This window comes from Rattus norvegicus, chromosome 19 (genome assembly GCF_021556685.1).
Source record: "Rattus norvegicus strain SHRSP/BbbUtx chromosome 19, alternate assembly SHRSP_T2T, whole genome shotgun sequence".
NCBI lineage: Eukaryota > Metazoa > Chordata > Mammalia > Rodentia > Muridae > Rattus > Rattus norvegicus.
Window position 1 is genome coordinate 27,611,958 of NC_141552.1, and position 16,206 is coordinate 27,628,163.

General features: G+C 42.4%; 1 protein-coding gene and 1 pseudogene across 3 annotated transcripts in view; both read right to left on the reverse strand.

The window, feature by feature from the left end:
* The window catches only part of LOC134483411 (disks large homolog 5-like), a 230,132-nt gene that overhangs the window by 26,201 nt on the left and 187,725 nt on the right, over window positions 1-16,206 (reverse strand). The window contains exons 1-2 of one of the 3 annotated variants that reach the window (XM_087596580.1): window positions 14,375-15,009; window positions 174-340 (exon numbers count right to left, since the gene is read on the reverse strand). The exons of the other annotated variants lie outside the window; for them this stretch is intronic. The gene's annotated coding sequence lies outside the window, so the exon portion shown is untranslated. Of the gene's footprint in view, window positions 1-173; window positions 341-14,374; window positions 15,010-16,206 lie in introns of those variants that run through there. 3 annotated transcript variants of the gene reach the window in all.
* On the reverse strand, window positions 1,413-2,700 carry LOC147999316 (zinc finger CCCH-type antiviral protein 1 pseudogene; annotated as a pseudogene).

A 16,206-nucleotide genomic window follows, 5' to 3' on the forward strand; every position in this document is an offset into this window, starting at 1 on the left:
CAGGTATGATCTTAGAAACTAGAAGGGGCCTGGTTCTTGCTACATATAGTCATATTCTATATCTTCACAACACTGTGTGATTTGCTCTGTTAATGTTACCATTGGCATTCAATACCTAGGATATTTTGTGCTGACATCTGTGACATGAGACAATAGTTCATGTCATCCCTTACCTGAATAAACTGTCCTTAGAGTACAGTGTAGTCGGAGGGGCCTTCTTTTCCTCTGAGATAGCAAAACATTTCCAGTCTTCATACAAGTCAGTCAGCCATTGTCCAGTGCCTGTCTTGAGATGTCCACATTGTCAGCTGAGAGTCTTCATCCAGCCTGCCCTGTAATTCTGTAGAACATTAATAGGGTTCCAGCCCTAGGAATTAATTCAGTGTTCTAGTACTTGCCAAATATGCTCAAAACCTAGTTTCCACCCTACCTCTGTGTGCTATACAGAAAGAAAATAAAGAACCCCATTGCACTTGAAGTTTAGCCTCCAACAGAAGGAGAGCCTGCACAGGGCCTTTAAATAACTCTAAGCCCCAGCTTCCCCACAACCCCGTCCATCCATTCCTTTATTGGTGTGTTTTCATTAATACTCACTTTCTTCTTTGTGTGGAAAGAATGTGCACCATGTCAGTAAAGTGTGTGTGTGCGTTTGTGTTTGTGCATGTTCATCCATGAACTCACTATAAATTTTCATAAAATCACTCAGAAGTCCCTAGTGAAAACTGTCGAGGTGCAGGCAGACTCATGTTACTACTGTCTCATGGCACCTTGCAGGGAGCACTGAAATCGTGGGCTACTTTAATACAGTCTAAAACGAGGCTGTGCATGGTTTTCAGTGAAATTGTGACGTCATCCCCACTACAGAGAGCAGCAAAAGCTTCATGTATCACATGCTGCTGTTACCAAGGTGAGGCAAAGCCTCATCCCATAGAGAGTCTGGTAGGATTTGATGGCAGGAAATAAACTCAGAACTAAAATCAATCACTTACAAACAAAGAGAATGATACAAAGAGCCAAGGAAAGCAAGAGCTGGCTTTTTTTTTTTTTTTTTTTTTGAGAAGATCCACAAGACAGACAAACCACAGAGCCTATATCTAAAGTCCCAAATCAGAAATGAAAAGGGGGATATAACAAAGGACACTGAGTGAATTCAACAATCATTAGGGCTTACTTCAGAGGCCTTTACTACAGAAAAGTGAAAAATCTATTTGATACTGGTGATTTTTCTAACAGATAACAAATACCAAGTTAAATACAGATCTGGGAAGGTAATGAATAATTCCCATAAGAAAATAGATACAGTCATTAAAGGCTGCCACTCCAAAAATTAAAAATAATAATAATCAGGGCCACATGGCTTTAATGCATCCTTTCTACCAGACTTTTAATGAAGACCCAATAACAATAGTGCTTCAATTATTCCACTGAATTGAAAGAGAAGGAACATTGCCAAACTCCTTCCCTGAGTTTCTCCTTTTACCTAGAATTCCTGAGTCTGTTGCTTCTTCCATTGTCACCCCATCAATAGAACCATTTAAAATGGGATGTAATCGATGTCTGGAGCCTCATTCTTTCCCTTGACCTCCATGCGGTGTCCAGAAGGCATGCCTGTTCTCATGGACATGGACTCATCTCTTTTTGCTGCAGCAAGAAGAAAGCCAGCAGAGGAGGCAGGAGCTTACAAAGAATCAGTAGGATTTCTAGAAAAGAAGCATCCAGATCTCCATTCTCAGAAAACCCCTGGCTTGCTCTAATGTGACTGGGTCCTCAGACACCAGCAGCCTTAGATGAGACCAAGGAAAGCTGTGCAGAGTCCTGGGTCCCCAGGTTCTTGACCTCCTGAGTGACAGCTGTAGACACGTCCTCCAGGGAATCCTTACAGCTGGTGACATCTGGACAAGGTGAACCAGATGCCAAAATGAGACATGGGAGAGAAATCCTAGACTGTTTGGAAGGAATCAGTCTCTGCTTTTGCTTCTGTCTCTGTGTGCCCTGCTGCTATGATGTTCATGGGGAGCTCTCATGCCAGTGGGTCTCCTCCTAATGTGTTTGTTGTTGCAGATGTCCTGGATGTTCTGGACCCCATCAGAACTCAGCCCGTGCTCAGTCACGTGGAGGTCAGCACCTTCCTGTCCATCAGGTTATGAGACCTGAGACAGTTGAGGTAACGGCAGTTGGCCTGGGTGAAGTGCTCACAGACTTGGACTCTCTTGCATGGCTGTGGCTTCAAGCAGATCTGTTTGTGGCTGTCTCCTTTGTAGTAACTTTTGCAGGAGAAAAGCATCCCCCTGTACCAGGAAGAAGGCCGGCTCCTCTTGGTTAAGCCCAGAAAGCTCATGATTCTTCAGGACCTGGAAGCTCTGTTCCTAAAAACTTGGTGTGGATATTTGCAGAGGTTTCTCTGGGATTTTGCATAATGACTCTGTCCCAGAAGTTTGAGCTTGCAGAGGCTTGGGCAATCTGTAGCATGGTCCCTGGATGCACTTGAGATTGAAGCCACAGGCTTCAGTAGTAGCCGCCACCTACAGCGTGATCCCTGCCTGATCTCCAGTCTCCAATAGGAATAAGCAGTCTTGCCCAGCAGCTCCTAGAGCTCTGCCTCTGGAGCCTGATCCTACTCTGCAGTTCCTTTAAGGTCATGCAGCCCCTGTGGGTCCACAGGATCTTGGTGATGAAACAGTCTGCCCCAGGATCCCCCATGGTGCACTATGGCTGCAGCTGCTCCGGCTTGTGAGCTGGACTCTGCTTCGTGGAGAAAGGAAACTGGAAAAGGGGATAACACATGAAATGGAAATGAAGAAAATAACCAGTAAAAATTAAAAGAATTAAAGTCATCATCTCAGGAGAATGAGTGGGAAGCCAGGTCCTTAAGCAGGCAGGTTCTCCACAACAATGCATGCTGGGTTCAAGACTGGACATGAGGTGCCCTGAGCTTGGGACTGCCAGGCTCCTACTGGGAAGAGAGCATTCTTCTTCATTTCCGTAAGTCTCTCTAGATTTCTTTTAAGGCTTTCATCTCATCATTGACTTTCCCAATGACCTTTTATGACAAGCCATTATGGTTAACAAGAATTAAGTAAGGGCTCATTGAGCTGTTGGTAGTTGGAGGTCTGGGGGAAGCCCTGGACAGAGAGATCTTGCCTGCCAGGGGTGGGATGTGCATGGTGGGAGGGACTAGTGGAGTGTCATTGGCCTCAGTATGCACAGGCTTGGGGCTGGTGCCTGGCTGCCTGGTGCGCCTCTGTGGCTACTTGGCCTGGGTCCCACCGCAGATGCCCATGGTGGTTGCTGGCCATTTGTGCTTGCTCTCCCTGTCCTCCGGGCTTCTGGCGGGGCTGACCACAGCCTTGAACATGGACAACCGTGGACAAAGTGGGCCGGAAATCGGAGGATCATGGGAGCATCTTCAACTTCCCCCTCCCCAAGCACTGGCAGTTGCAGCTGGAGGACAAGCCACTGTGAGTTTCCCCACATCCAGGCAGGTGTTCTGCACCACCAGGAGAGCAAGGGCAAGCACTGCTGCCACCAGTCCCACATGCGCAAGGCCTATTTGCTGACTGGCAGGGCTTCACTTTGCTCTGCCTGGCTCTGCTTTGCCTTGCTCTGCCCTGTGGGCTCTCACTTCTTTGGCCAAAGACTGTTGAGATCCCGGCTTGCCTCACCTTTCAATAGGCACCTCTGTGAAGTGAGGAGAACCAAAGGGACAGAAGGCTGACCTGGCCCTGGAGACTTGTGTCTCCCCCTCCACCAAAGTGCTTTCCTCAGTTCTCCACTCTGGTTTTAGTTTGCAGGGATCCCAGCAGGTGGCAGGCTTTGCTGAGCCTCCCCTGTGAGAAGGGGACAGTGGTGGGACTTATGGTTGTGGGAAGACTTTCAGGGAGATGCAGGCTTTCTCAAACTCTCCGACCATCCATCCAGTGCCCTCCCTGGTTCCCATTCCCTGTGTTTGTTGCGAAGTCACTTTTCGCTGTCCTGTGTGACTTTCCCTGCAGACTGGGCTCTCCTGCAGGAGATACTCTCACATGCTTCTTTAAAAGCCCCTGTTCCTCAGATCTAGATCAGCTGTGAAAACAGGCTTCTCCATGCCAGGGTGAGAGCTACCCCTCCCAGCTCAGAGCTGCAACACCATAGGATCCTCAGGCCCCAGTGCTGGGTGGGTCCCATGGAAGAGTTAGAGGAAAGCTTCCCTTCTGAGAAGTGACTTAACACAGAAGGTTCACAAGTGACAGTCAACCCCCAAGTATTTCTTCCAGGAGAAAGCACTCAGCTCTCCCCTTTAAACAGTGTAGGCTCCCACATGGCCCAGTTTTGTGATTGGGGAAGATTTTCTGGAGCTTAGTTGGCCAGTCAGAGTGGGGCTACATTTTTTTTTTCTTTATTAACTTGAGTATTTCTTATTTACATTTTGATTGTATTCTCTTTCCCAGTTACCGGGCCAACATCCTCCTAACCCCCCTCTTCTATATGGCTGTTCCCCTCCCCATCCTCCCTCCATTACCACCCTCCCCCCAACAATCACGTTCACTGGGGGTTCAGTCTTGGCAGGACCAAGGGCTTCCCCTTCCACTGTGCCCTTACTAGGATATTCATTGCTACCTATGAGGTCAGAGTCCAGGGTCAGTCCATGTACAGTCTTTAGGTAGTGGCTTAGTCCCTGGAATCTCTGGTTGCTTGTCATTGTTGTACATATGGGGTCTCGAGCCCCTTCAAGCTCTTCCAGTTCTTTCTCTGATTCCTTCAATGGGGGTCCGGTTCTCAGTTCAGTGGTTTAATGATGGCATTCGCCTATGTATTTGCCGCATTCTGGCTGTGTCTCTCAGGAGCGATCTACATCCGGCTCCTGTAGGCCTGCACTTCTTTGCTTCATCCATCTTATCTAATTGGGTGGCTGTATATGTATGGGCCACATGTGGGGCAGGCTCTGAATGGGTGTTCCTTCTGCCTCTGTTTTAATATTTGCCTCTCTATTCCCTCCCAAGGGTATTCTTGTTCCTCTTTTAAAGAAGGAGTGAAGCATTCACTTTTTGGTCATCCTTCTTGATTTTCATGTGTTCTGTGCATCTAGGGTAATTCAAGCATTTGGGCTAATATCCACTTATCAATGAGTGCATACCATGTGTGTTTTTCTGTGATTGCGTTACCTCACTCTGGATGATATTTTCCAGTTCCATCCATTTTGCCTATGAATTTCATAAAATCATTGTTTTTGATAGCCGAGTAATATTCCATTGTGTAGATGTACCACATTTTCTGTATCCATTCCTCTGTTGGGTTCTTTCCAGCTTCTGGCTATTATAAATAAGGCTGCTATGAACATAGTGGAGCACGTGTCTTTTTTATATGTTGGGGCATCTTTTGGGTATATGCCCAAGAGAGGTATAGCTCGGTCCTCAGGTAGTTCAATGTCCAATTTTCTGAGAAACCTCCAACTGATTTCCAGAATGGTTGTACCAGTCTGCCTTCCACCAACAATGGAGGAGTGTTCCTCTTTCTCCACATCCTGGCCAGCATTTGCTGTCACCTGAGTTTTTGATCTTAGCCATTCTCACAGCTGTGAGGTGAAATCTCAGGGTTGTTTTGATTTGCATTTCCCTTATGACTAAAGAAGTTGAACATTTCTTTCGGTGTTTCTCAGCCATTTGGCATTCCTCAGCTGTGAATTCTTTGTTTGCCTCTGAACTCCATTTTTTAATAGGGTTATTTGACTCCCTGCGGTCTAACTTCTTGAGTTCTTTGTATATTTTGGATATAAGCCCTCTATCGGTTGTAGAATTGGTAAAGATCTTTTCCCAATCTGTTGGTGGGGCTACATTCTTAATCCATACTCATTCACACAACAGAACATCTTCCTCCCCACCCAGGAGGCCTTGACTTGAACCCAGGTCCTTCCAGGACCAACAGACCTGAGAGAACAGATTGCAGCACAAGAGAGAAAAGAAGCCAGAATAGTTTAAACTGGAGAAAACCCCCATATAGGCCGTTTACCAAGTTTAGGGGTTTGCATATTGTGGACTTCAGAATCTTAAGGTCAGATTTTTCTGTTTAGAACTTATAGGTGAAGCTGAAGTCTACTGAGGGTGGGATCATCCCAGGCAGGGAGGGGATCTGACTCTGCAGGCCTGGCCACCCTCTGCATTCTCCCAAAAATAATTTTTAGTCAGCTGTAAATCTGAAGTGAAATTTGTTTTTTGTCAACTCAAACGGTTGACATTTCGAGTCTCACACACCATGTGAGAGACACACATTTATCCACAGGGGATTTGAACTTACTTCTATAGAAATGACTGTGGGCCAACAGAGGGAAAGCATTCTTGCCTTTAGCATTCTGTCTGTATCAGAGACTACATGGACTGGCTTCCTGGACAGACATGTCCAAGCAGACAGACATTGTAATGAGGGAAAACTTAGGCAAGAAATGACCTGGGGACAGTGATTTCAGATTGTGCCTTTAGCCAGGAATCTCTGTTGTCATTATGGCAAGCAGTCTTGGGCCTGCCAAAACTTGTCAGTATTTCAGGGCTCTTACAACTGCTCCAGGTACTTCTGAGGTGAAAGCCTTTCATTAAAAAAAAAAAGTTTATAGAGCAATATTTCTCCACCTGTGGGTGACAACTGCTTCACAGAGATTGCATATCAGATACCTTGTACATTATGACACATAAGAGTAGCAATATTATTTATGAAGTAGCAGTGAAATAATTTTATGGAGGGGATCATCACAGCATGAAGAGCTGTATTAAAGGGTTGCATCATTAGGAGTGTTTTGAACCACTGTCATAGAAGCTGACACATGGGAGCAGACTCCTCAGCTGAGTAGAGACCCACGACAAGGGATACTGTGTCCCACCCTAGAACCCAGAGGCAGAATCTATCCCAGGAGTCTGTGGGTCACCTTGTCTTAAATTCTCCCAGGGTCAAGAATAGCATTGATCATCTCAGCAGAGTCAGCTTGCACAGCCCACATCAGGCCCATGGCTTCCCTTTACAGAGAAGGATGTGGGTCTGAGTGACAGCCAGTGAGAATGAGGGGACCCTGACACTCATTTGCTTTGAGCTGTGGTTTCTTCACCTGTAAAATGGGGGTGTTTCTGCTGAATTGGGTTGTTGTGGAGATTAACAGAACATACAACCTGCTCAGTGTCTGCCTGGCATGGACCCTGCTGGTTAAATGGAAGCTGTCGATGATGACGAAATTAAAAGTAGAATTTCTAGCCAGATAGTGTTAGTTGTGGGGCGCCATACAAGTGTTCTAAGCATTTTCTGATTCTAAGACCGCCTCGCATTACAACCTAAGGCTCTTGATTTAAATTTTAAAAAAAGAATAAATATAAAATACCAATATGAAAAAATCATAATCAGAAATGAGCTAATTCCTGCGAAGTCATTTAGCTTTACATTTTCTGCTTCTATATTCCAGGCATCTAGAGTAGCACTATCCGAGATCCTAAAGCCTTCTATTATGGTGCTACCCATTCATTCCTCTCTCCTTGAGGACTTCTCAGGTGACTTACCAGAATCAGATGGCTTTTAAGATTGTTCCCATCAGGTGCGATCTCTTTGTCCATGGGCCTTGCCCAAAGCTGCAGGGCCAACCTGTTGTTTTACAATCCAAAATTCCAGACATTAAGTTTACCAATGAAGTTTCAGGAGTCAGATGCTGAAGTCAAGTAAAGCTCCCAACTGTCTTTCCTGATTCACTGACCTCCCAGAAGAAGAGCAGTCCTGTTCCCTCTGAACACTTTCTTAAAAATCCTTTAACTCAAAAACTTTCCATTGGTTTAGTTATCTAGATTTCCTTTCACGTTGTGTCTTGATCTGCTGGACGTACGTGCACTTTTTACCTTTGCCATAAATGTGTGTGGTAGGTGAGCCATACCGTAATTAAGTCCATGTTTACATGAATAAACAACTCTTGCTTTAAATGTCTGTGCCATGGCCCTGCTATACCACACACTAGTTTTTCAGTAAATAATACATTCTTGGAGATCACAGTGTGATCAAATATTTTGTAACATGACTTAGTAACGTTCCCTCGATTTTATAAATCAATTTCTTTGACGAGGATTCTGGGTGTTGTCTGTCAGGTCTGAGTGCATCATCTTGGGAATCCCAAGGAACATCAAACTTGGGCTTTTGAAACTGTTGCATATGGCCAACCCGGAGCAAAAACCACCCAGGAATCTACTGATACTTGACACACATTAATTCACCTGCCTTTTTCATATAGTTTATGGCAAGAGGTCACCATTCTTGACCTTGTTTCATTATAAAACGTGGACCTAATTGTAAGAGTTGGGATCAAGGAGATCACCCCACAAATCACAAAATACCCATCTCAGATAATCATGTATGGTTTATTGAATACAAAACATCCATGAATTTCAGGACAGAATTAAAAGTCCAAACCTAAGGATAATAGAATAGAAGAGAATTTAGATTTCCAGTTCACAGGTCCAGTAAGCATATTCAGTAAATCATAGCAGAAAACATCCATAAGGTAAAGGAAGAAAAGGCCATGAAGGTACAACAGCCTACAGAATGCCAATTTAATCATACCAGAAACAATTCCTCCATTAACATAATAATTAAAACACTGAATGCACAGATCAAAGAAAGATCATTAGAAGGGGTAAGGTATAAATAACCAGTAACAAATAAGTTCAGACCTATCTGAATTACACCAGACTTCTCAACAGAGACTCCAAAAGCCAGAAAATCTTGGGCAGATGTAATGCGGACCAAGGATCCTATACCCAGCATAATTCTCAATCACCATAAATGGAGAAACCAAAATATTTCATGACAAAACCAAATTTTTTTTTTTTTGGTTCTTTTTTTCGGAGCTGGGGACCGAACCCAGGGCCTTGCGCTTCCTAGGTAAGCGCTCTACCACTGAGCTAAATCCTCAGCCCCAGACAAAACCAAATTTAAACAATATTTTTCTCTAAGAAAGCACAACAGAGGATTGTAGTAGGGAAACTCCAAGACAATGAGCTAAACTATACCCAAGAAAAACCAAGAAATGAATCATCTCTCAATAATTTCAAAAAATGAAGCACACAATCACCATTTCACCCATAACCAGAAAAAGAAGAGAAAGCAGCAACTATTGGTCTTTAATATCTAACCAGACCCTCTGTCACCAATCCCCCAGCTCCTAGGGAATAAACTGCCAGCCAAAGTATATACAGGGTCTATGGTTCTAGGTAACTGTGTAGAAGAGGACTGATTTAAGTGGCACCCACGTGGCGGGAGGCCATTGACAACGCTGAGGCCTGTTGCCCACCAAAAGTAGATGCTGGAGTTGTGAGGTGGGAATGGATATGTGTAGGTGGGGGAACACTGTCATATAGGCAAAGCTGAGCAGAAATGGGATGTAAGATATGATGAGGGGAGTGTGGAAAGCAGGACAACAGTTGAAATGTAAATAAATAAAATAACCAATTAATAAAAAAATAGCCAAAAATAAAATAAAAAGTGAAAAGGTAAAAGAAAACTTACACCAAAACAAAACAAAAGAAATCCTTGTAGTGGATTGGCCTAATTCTGCTTGTATTTTAATGCTAATATGTAGAACTCAAGACTGGTTAACCTCCAAAAACTGACCCTGCTCCCAGTTAACTGTGATTATAAAGAAGCCAACAGCCAACAGCTGCACAGTAGAGAGATGGGGGAGGTGAGCTTTGAGGGCTTTGCTAGAGAGGATCATGAGGAGGGAAGAAGGAGGAAGAAGCTGCCAGAGAATAAAGGAAGAACATGTGTGATGGAGAGGAGAGAGGAAGAGGACAGCAGCCATGGTTAAGGGAGAGGAGAGCCTGGTCCTGAGGGCTGTCCAAGTGCAACAAAGAGCAGCCAAGATGCTACACAGTCAGTAAGAGTTGAGCGTTATTGTTTGGAAAGTAGATCTGATACCATGGAGGGCAGGCAGCTGCCCAGCTACTGTGCTGATCAAGGCATATGATGAATAAATTTACAAAATATGTATAACCAGTAAGGAGCTCTATAGAGGATCCTAAAAGGAATACTTTAGTTTGAAGAGAAGGATAAAATACCAGAGGAAACAGGAAATAATTTAACAAAACTAGAACAGTCAATCAAAAGAAGCCAATAAAACCCACAAAAATTAACAAAATTAAATACATAGGTTTAAATAATATTTGCACGTCACTTAACTCAATTCCCCAGTAAACAGACATACATTTAGCCAGAAAGAGGATCACCATCATGAGAGATGTAGAGGATATACTAGGGAAACAGACCTAAGACACAGGTCCCTATAGCAATTCTATGCAGTTTCTCTATCCAGCTGACAGAATAGATTTCAAACCAATCCTGTCCAGAAGATGTAAGGACATTCATTTCATACTTTGCAATTACAAAAGATACTACAATTCTAAATATATACATATTAAACACAGCAGTCACAAATTTAAATATATAATTATCAGATAGATCTGAAATTACCCATTAGCTATAATAGTGGTTGTGATTGTTTTTAATAGTCTATTCTGACCACTTGGCAGATCACATGCAAATAAACAAAAGAGGAGGAGCAGAATTCAGTGACATCATCAGTCAAATGGACCTAACAAACTACACTGAACTATACATATATTTTCTATCAGCCTGTGGATCTGTCTCCAAAATTGACCACGGATTAGGACACAGAACAGCCCTCAGGAAAGATAAGAAAGCTGAAGTAGTGTCATGCATTCTATCTAAGCACAAAGGAATCAAACTGGTATCACACAATAGAAAGTGCAGTCAGTACACACTCTCGTGGAAGGTCAGCAACACAAACAACACACTACTGAAAGGGCCAAGGGAGAAGCACATAAGGAAAAATTAAAATTCCTAGAAATGAGTGACAATGAAAACACAACCACCACAGATCTATGCGATACAACATAGTTTTAGGAATTATGTTGCAGTCAGCAAAGCCAGAGCAGTGGACCCATCTAATCCCTTTGTCATGCATCAGAAGTAGAGAATGTGGACTGTGCCCTGTTGGGTTAATGCCTTGAACTGGCTCACCACATTCCCAATTTCCCTTTGCAATGATAACATATTTTTGGCATTACACATTGAATGTATGCAATTTGCCTTTTGATTTCATAGGGGAATAATTAAGGGACTTCCTGGAGGGTCGAAAAGCACTGTGGATAAACTGTGTAGAGACTGAAAGACTACAGGGGTTTTGGAAGCTGAGCTAATGTATTTTTATTATGATATGTTTAAGAACCTATGGGGAATTGGGAGTGGAATATGGTGATTTGAATGATAATGGCCCCCATAAACTCACATATATGAATGTTTGTTGCTGGTTAGTGGAAATATTCGGGAAGAATTATAAGATATGGATTTGTTGGAGGAGTGTATGGGATTGGGCTTTGAGGTTCCCAAATTCAACACCATCTATAGTTAACACTAACTTTCTCTGTCTCTGACTTGCACATATGATGTAAGCTCTCAGCCAGTTCTCTAGAAACATGGTGTCCTACCTGCTGCCGTGTACCCCAGCATAATATTCATAGACTCATGATCCTTGAAACTGTAAGCTGAAATAAACTCTTTCTTCTACAAGTTCCCTTGCTCATGGTGTCTCTTCACAGCATAGAAAAGAAACTAAGATTGGAAGGAACAGTTAAGTGAAAAATTTCTCAATAATATCCTGGAAAATAAAATTCAGACATTTACCAAAAGTGTCAGGTACTGTGATCAAGCTGGCTTGACTGCAGAGGTGCAAGAATGTTTCAACAAATACAAATGAATAAACAATGCACCACAGAAAACCAAGAACAGGAAACACACGATCACTGCAGTAGAGGCAGACAATCTCTTTGGCAAAATCCCACAGTGATTAATGCAAAAGTCCTGGAGAATCTGGGATATGGAGAAGACATACCTTAACATTATAAAGGCGATATGCAAGGCCAACAGCATCCTAACTGGAGGAAATCATAGTGGATTTCCACTAAAATCAGGAATAAGTCACAGATGTTCATTCTTTTCATCTAATTCAACTAGTATGTGAAGTCTTATCCAAACAATATGACAATAGAGAGATGGAAAGGCATGTCAATATGAAAGAAAGCAGTCAGAGTATTCTCATTTGCCGGCGATATGATCCATATATAAAGACCACTACGAAACCACTAGCAAACTCCTATGGCTCATGGACACATTCACTAAAATCACAGTAAAATCAATAGAACTCCTGTATACCAACAATAAATATGACGAAAGAAGCCAAGAAAACAAACCCATTCAGAATAAAAATCTTGTAATATCTAAGGAAGTAAAGACTTGTTAAAATGAAATCATTAGGAAAAATAAAAAAAACTGAAGAAACCAGAAAATGAAGAGGCCTCTCATTTTCATGTATCAGTATGATTTATATTATTATATTGTATCCTACCAGAGTCATCTACAGGTTTAAATCCATCCCATTATAATCCCAATACAGAGCTTCATGGGAATGAAAAAAAAAAATCTCAGAAGTCACATGAAAGCACAAATGAGCAGGGCAGTCAGACACGGCTAACTAATAAGACAGTAAAGCACTGCGGGAGGCATCACCTTTAATGATTTCACGTTCATTTTGGGGAATAGTAAAAAAGAAAACAAGCATGTTAATATCATGAGAGCAGACACAGTGCCTAATGGAATAAAATTGAAGAGCCTGATATTGGCCTATGTTCTTATCAGCATTTGGGTTTTGAGAAAAAGGAAAACAAACAAACAAAACAAAAAACTCACAACCACCCCTCCCACCACCACACACAAGTGCAGTTTTCAACCTGTGGGTTGCAAGCCCTTCAGGGAACAACCACATATGAGACATACTTTATACATGCTATTTACATTACAATTCAAAACAGTAGCCACCTTACATTTATGACTTAGCAATGAAATAATTTGGTAGTTGGGGTTGGTTACCACAATGTGAAGAACTGTATTCCTTGAGTTGTTCTTGGTCATAGTATTTTTCTGCAGTAACAGAAATGTGACTGATATATAAACTGGTACCGAAGTGAGTGGAGATGTTTGTGAGGAATCTCTTGATTTTTTGGAGGAGGGTGGGAGACTTTGGATTGGGAAAACTGTTGAATTATTTAAGGAGATCTTAACAGTTCTTTTAGTTTGCCACATGGGAGACATAAGTATTGTGAGTCTGTGCAAAATAGAGCCTCTCTATGAGACTTCAAAGGATGGCAGGAACTCTATTGGTGACTGGCTTAGAAGCAATTGATATAATTTTGGCCAACAATCTGTCTCTTTTCTGCCTGTTTACTAAGAAGTGACCTGAAGATAAATAAAAAGCTAATTGACTAATTGTTTTGAGCAAACTTCAAGGGGTAGATATCCGGTGACCTTCCTCATATGGTAGGAATGTGTGTTTGTATTTTTCATTGTTAATGTATCCAGGACTTCAGTTAATACTGCCACATTCAGGGTCTGGACGCATAGGAAACTGCAAGATCTCCCAGGATTTGGAAAATATCCCAATTGTTGTAAGGTCCCCAAAACATGTTGTCACCCCACACACATTGGGAAGCAACCTAAAGGAACATGACCCCCTCATTCTCAAGAGGAAGGGTGGGTGGGTGGTTATTTGTCTGCCGTGGGCTGTAGATGATTATTGTCAGTTAGGGGGTTGGTTGCAAGTTCTTACTGGCCATGGTCAGGGAGGAAACAGTAAAGCAGATTCGTATCAGGAATGTCTTTCTTCCTTTCTCTTTGTCTCCTCAATTCTCTGTCTAATGTTGTGGGAAATCAGGAGAAGGGACTAAAATGACAAAATCATAGATCACTGTATCTCTATTTATACTAGAAAGCAATACCAAGTCTCAAATATTTTAGGATGTCATGGATTTTTGAATGATGATAGAATTTAAAATTGTACTTGCATAAATGATTCAATTCACTTTTAAGATATAAGTATATGCAACTTATTCACAATGTGGTGTAAAATTCTAATTTTATAAAATTACTACTGCACACTGCCGTGGATAATTAAGGAATTCAAGCTAGTACTTTCCAACTATAAATAATCAGTCTTCCAGTCATGTTAGGTACTGCTTTAGTTAGGTACAGAAATAAGCTTTATTTAACTTCCTGTGTATGTTTTTAAAGTTAAGTAGGAAGTAAATCCCTTGGGAAAAAAAGCCACATTTGTCCACTGAGATAGACATTACATACAAAGGTGGTTCTCAAATCCTTTAGAGATCTGAAGAATCTGCCATTTCAGATGTCCTAATAGTTAAAGGCTTTTCACAGTGGGAGAGACCTCAACTCCTGGTAGTGTCCCCAATCTATTCTGAAAAAGATGATGGGCTCTAAAGTACCATTGGATGAAATACTACCCACTTACCTCTACTGCTGCCAGAAAGCTGTCCAGACTGTGCAGAAGTTGACCATGGGGAAGTCTGTGTCCCAGTTTTTGGAAAAAAAAAATAGGATAGTCCTTCAAGTGACCTGCTTCAAAGGATTGTTGTCAGAGCTCCTGGCCCAGTGAGTTGAAGGTGGATGCCACAGTGACACAGGAATATTTGCTGACTGACTCCCAGGGTAGCCAACAATTTCTGTCATTTCTTTAGATTTGGAAGCTGTTTGCTCTGAATTTCCTTTTATTCAGGCAACATTTCTCCTCCTCAGATCTTGGATGGGGTTGAAGATTAGATAGTTTAGTCTTAACCTTTTCTTGTTATGAGAATCAGAAAAACAAACTTGTTCACCATCGTGCAGAAATGTGACAGCCAGGAACCTGGACAGGAACAGGGTGGACATGGGAGGCTCAGAAAGCAGGGCTCTATGGACAGTCCACAGCAGTATCAAAACTCCTGCGATAACCGCTCTGGCACCATACGTCCTGAGAGAGGATGGGGATGCCAGGAGAGTGTGCGTGATCTGCCCACTGCCTGGGACTTTTAAAAGCTTGTACCACCCCCGAGCACATAGAAGAGCTTGAGCAGAAAGAGGCCGATGCCCAGAAGCCGCTGCTGTGGTAGGAGGCAGTTATGGCGGTTGGAGGTGGGGGTAGAGGTGGAGGAGGGATGGGAGAAGACCGAGGAGTTTCCCCAAAAGACAAGAACAGACACCATCCTTACTACTCCAGAACCCACGCCAATCCTACCCCACCCCTAAAATGCCCAGTCCACTGCCAAACCTCCCCATGCCAAGCATTCACAGCTTCATCCCCACTGTGCTTATTTCTTATTTTTTTTTAACTTCTTATTTATTCTCTGTAAACCTCACATCCTGCAGCTGAACTCCATTCATCTGCCCTCCCCTCAGGTCTGCACTCCACCCTTGCATCCTGCTCTAAATCAGAGCAAAAATAATCTTCGTGTGGAAGCTGAATAAAGAAAAAGAAAAAGAAAATTTGTACGCAAAAAATGTGTCAAATTTTAAGGATGAAAGACATAAATGCTTAAATTGTTTGGAATTAATGAAAGGACATTTGGTCTCAGAAGACTTATTATGGTTAATAAATGCAAGTTATGATAGATAAGGGATACAAAGCTTAAAAAGTGATAGAAAATGATTTAGGTACAAAATTTTAGACTAATATAATTTAGATAATGAAGTACCTTCTCCAATTTTGCAAAATACGAATGGACAGAATATTGTGACAGTAATTCTTACCTGATGCATCTCATAAGTTTTCTTATTTTATCTAGCTTATTAATGTTAAATTAAAGGTATTTCTTGGAGTAAAAGGGGAAATGCTGAGGTGACCTCCCTTTGTACAAAGGTGTGTCAACTTTCAATTGTTAGTTCTGTACTGGCAGTGAGCTAAGTGCTGGCAGGATTTCTCTTGTCATTTCTATGTCCCATCATCAGCTTTGCTATTTTGTGGATGTTTGTCCTTCTCACCAGCTCAACACAAGCTAAGAGATGTATCAGGTGTTGTCTCACTGCCGACTGGATGTAATAAAGATCTGATGGCCAAGAGCTGCTTTAGGAAGTATGTGGGCAGAACTTCTGGGCATAGAGAGGGACATAGGCAGAGGCAAGCTGAAGCAGGAGATTCAGAATAGACATGGGCAGGAAGAGATATGGAACAGACCACGGCAGAGGGGTAAATAGCTAACCAGCAGGTGGGTCTCAATGGTAGAAGAATAGGGTTAAATTTTAGAGAAGATGAGGGACTGCCCAGTGAAAGGCCTAAGATTCAAACTATGTTCGAATTCTCCATGTCCC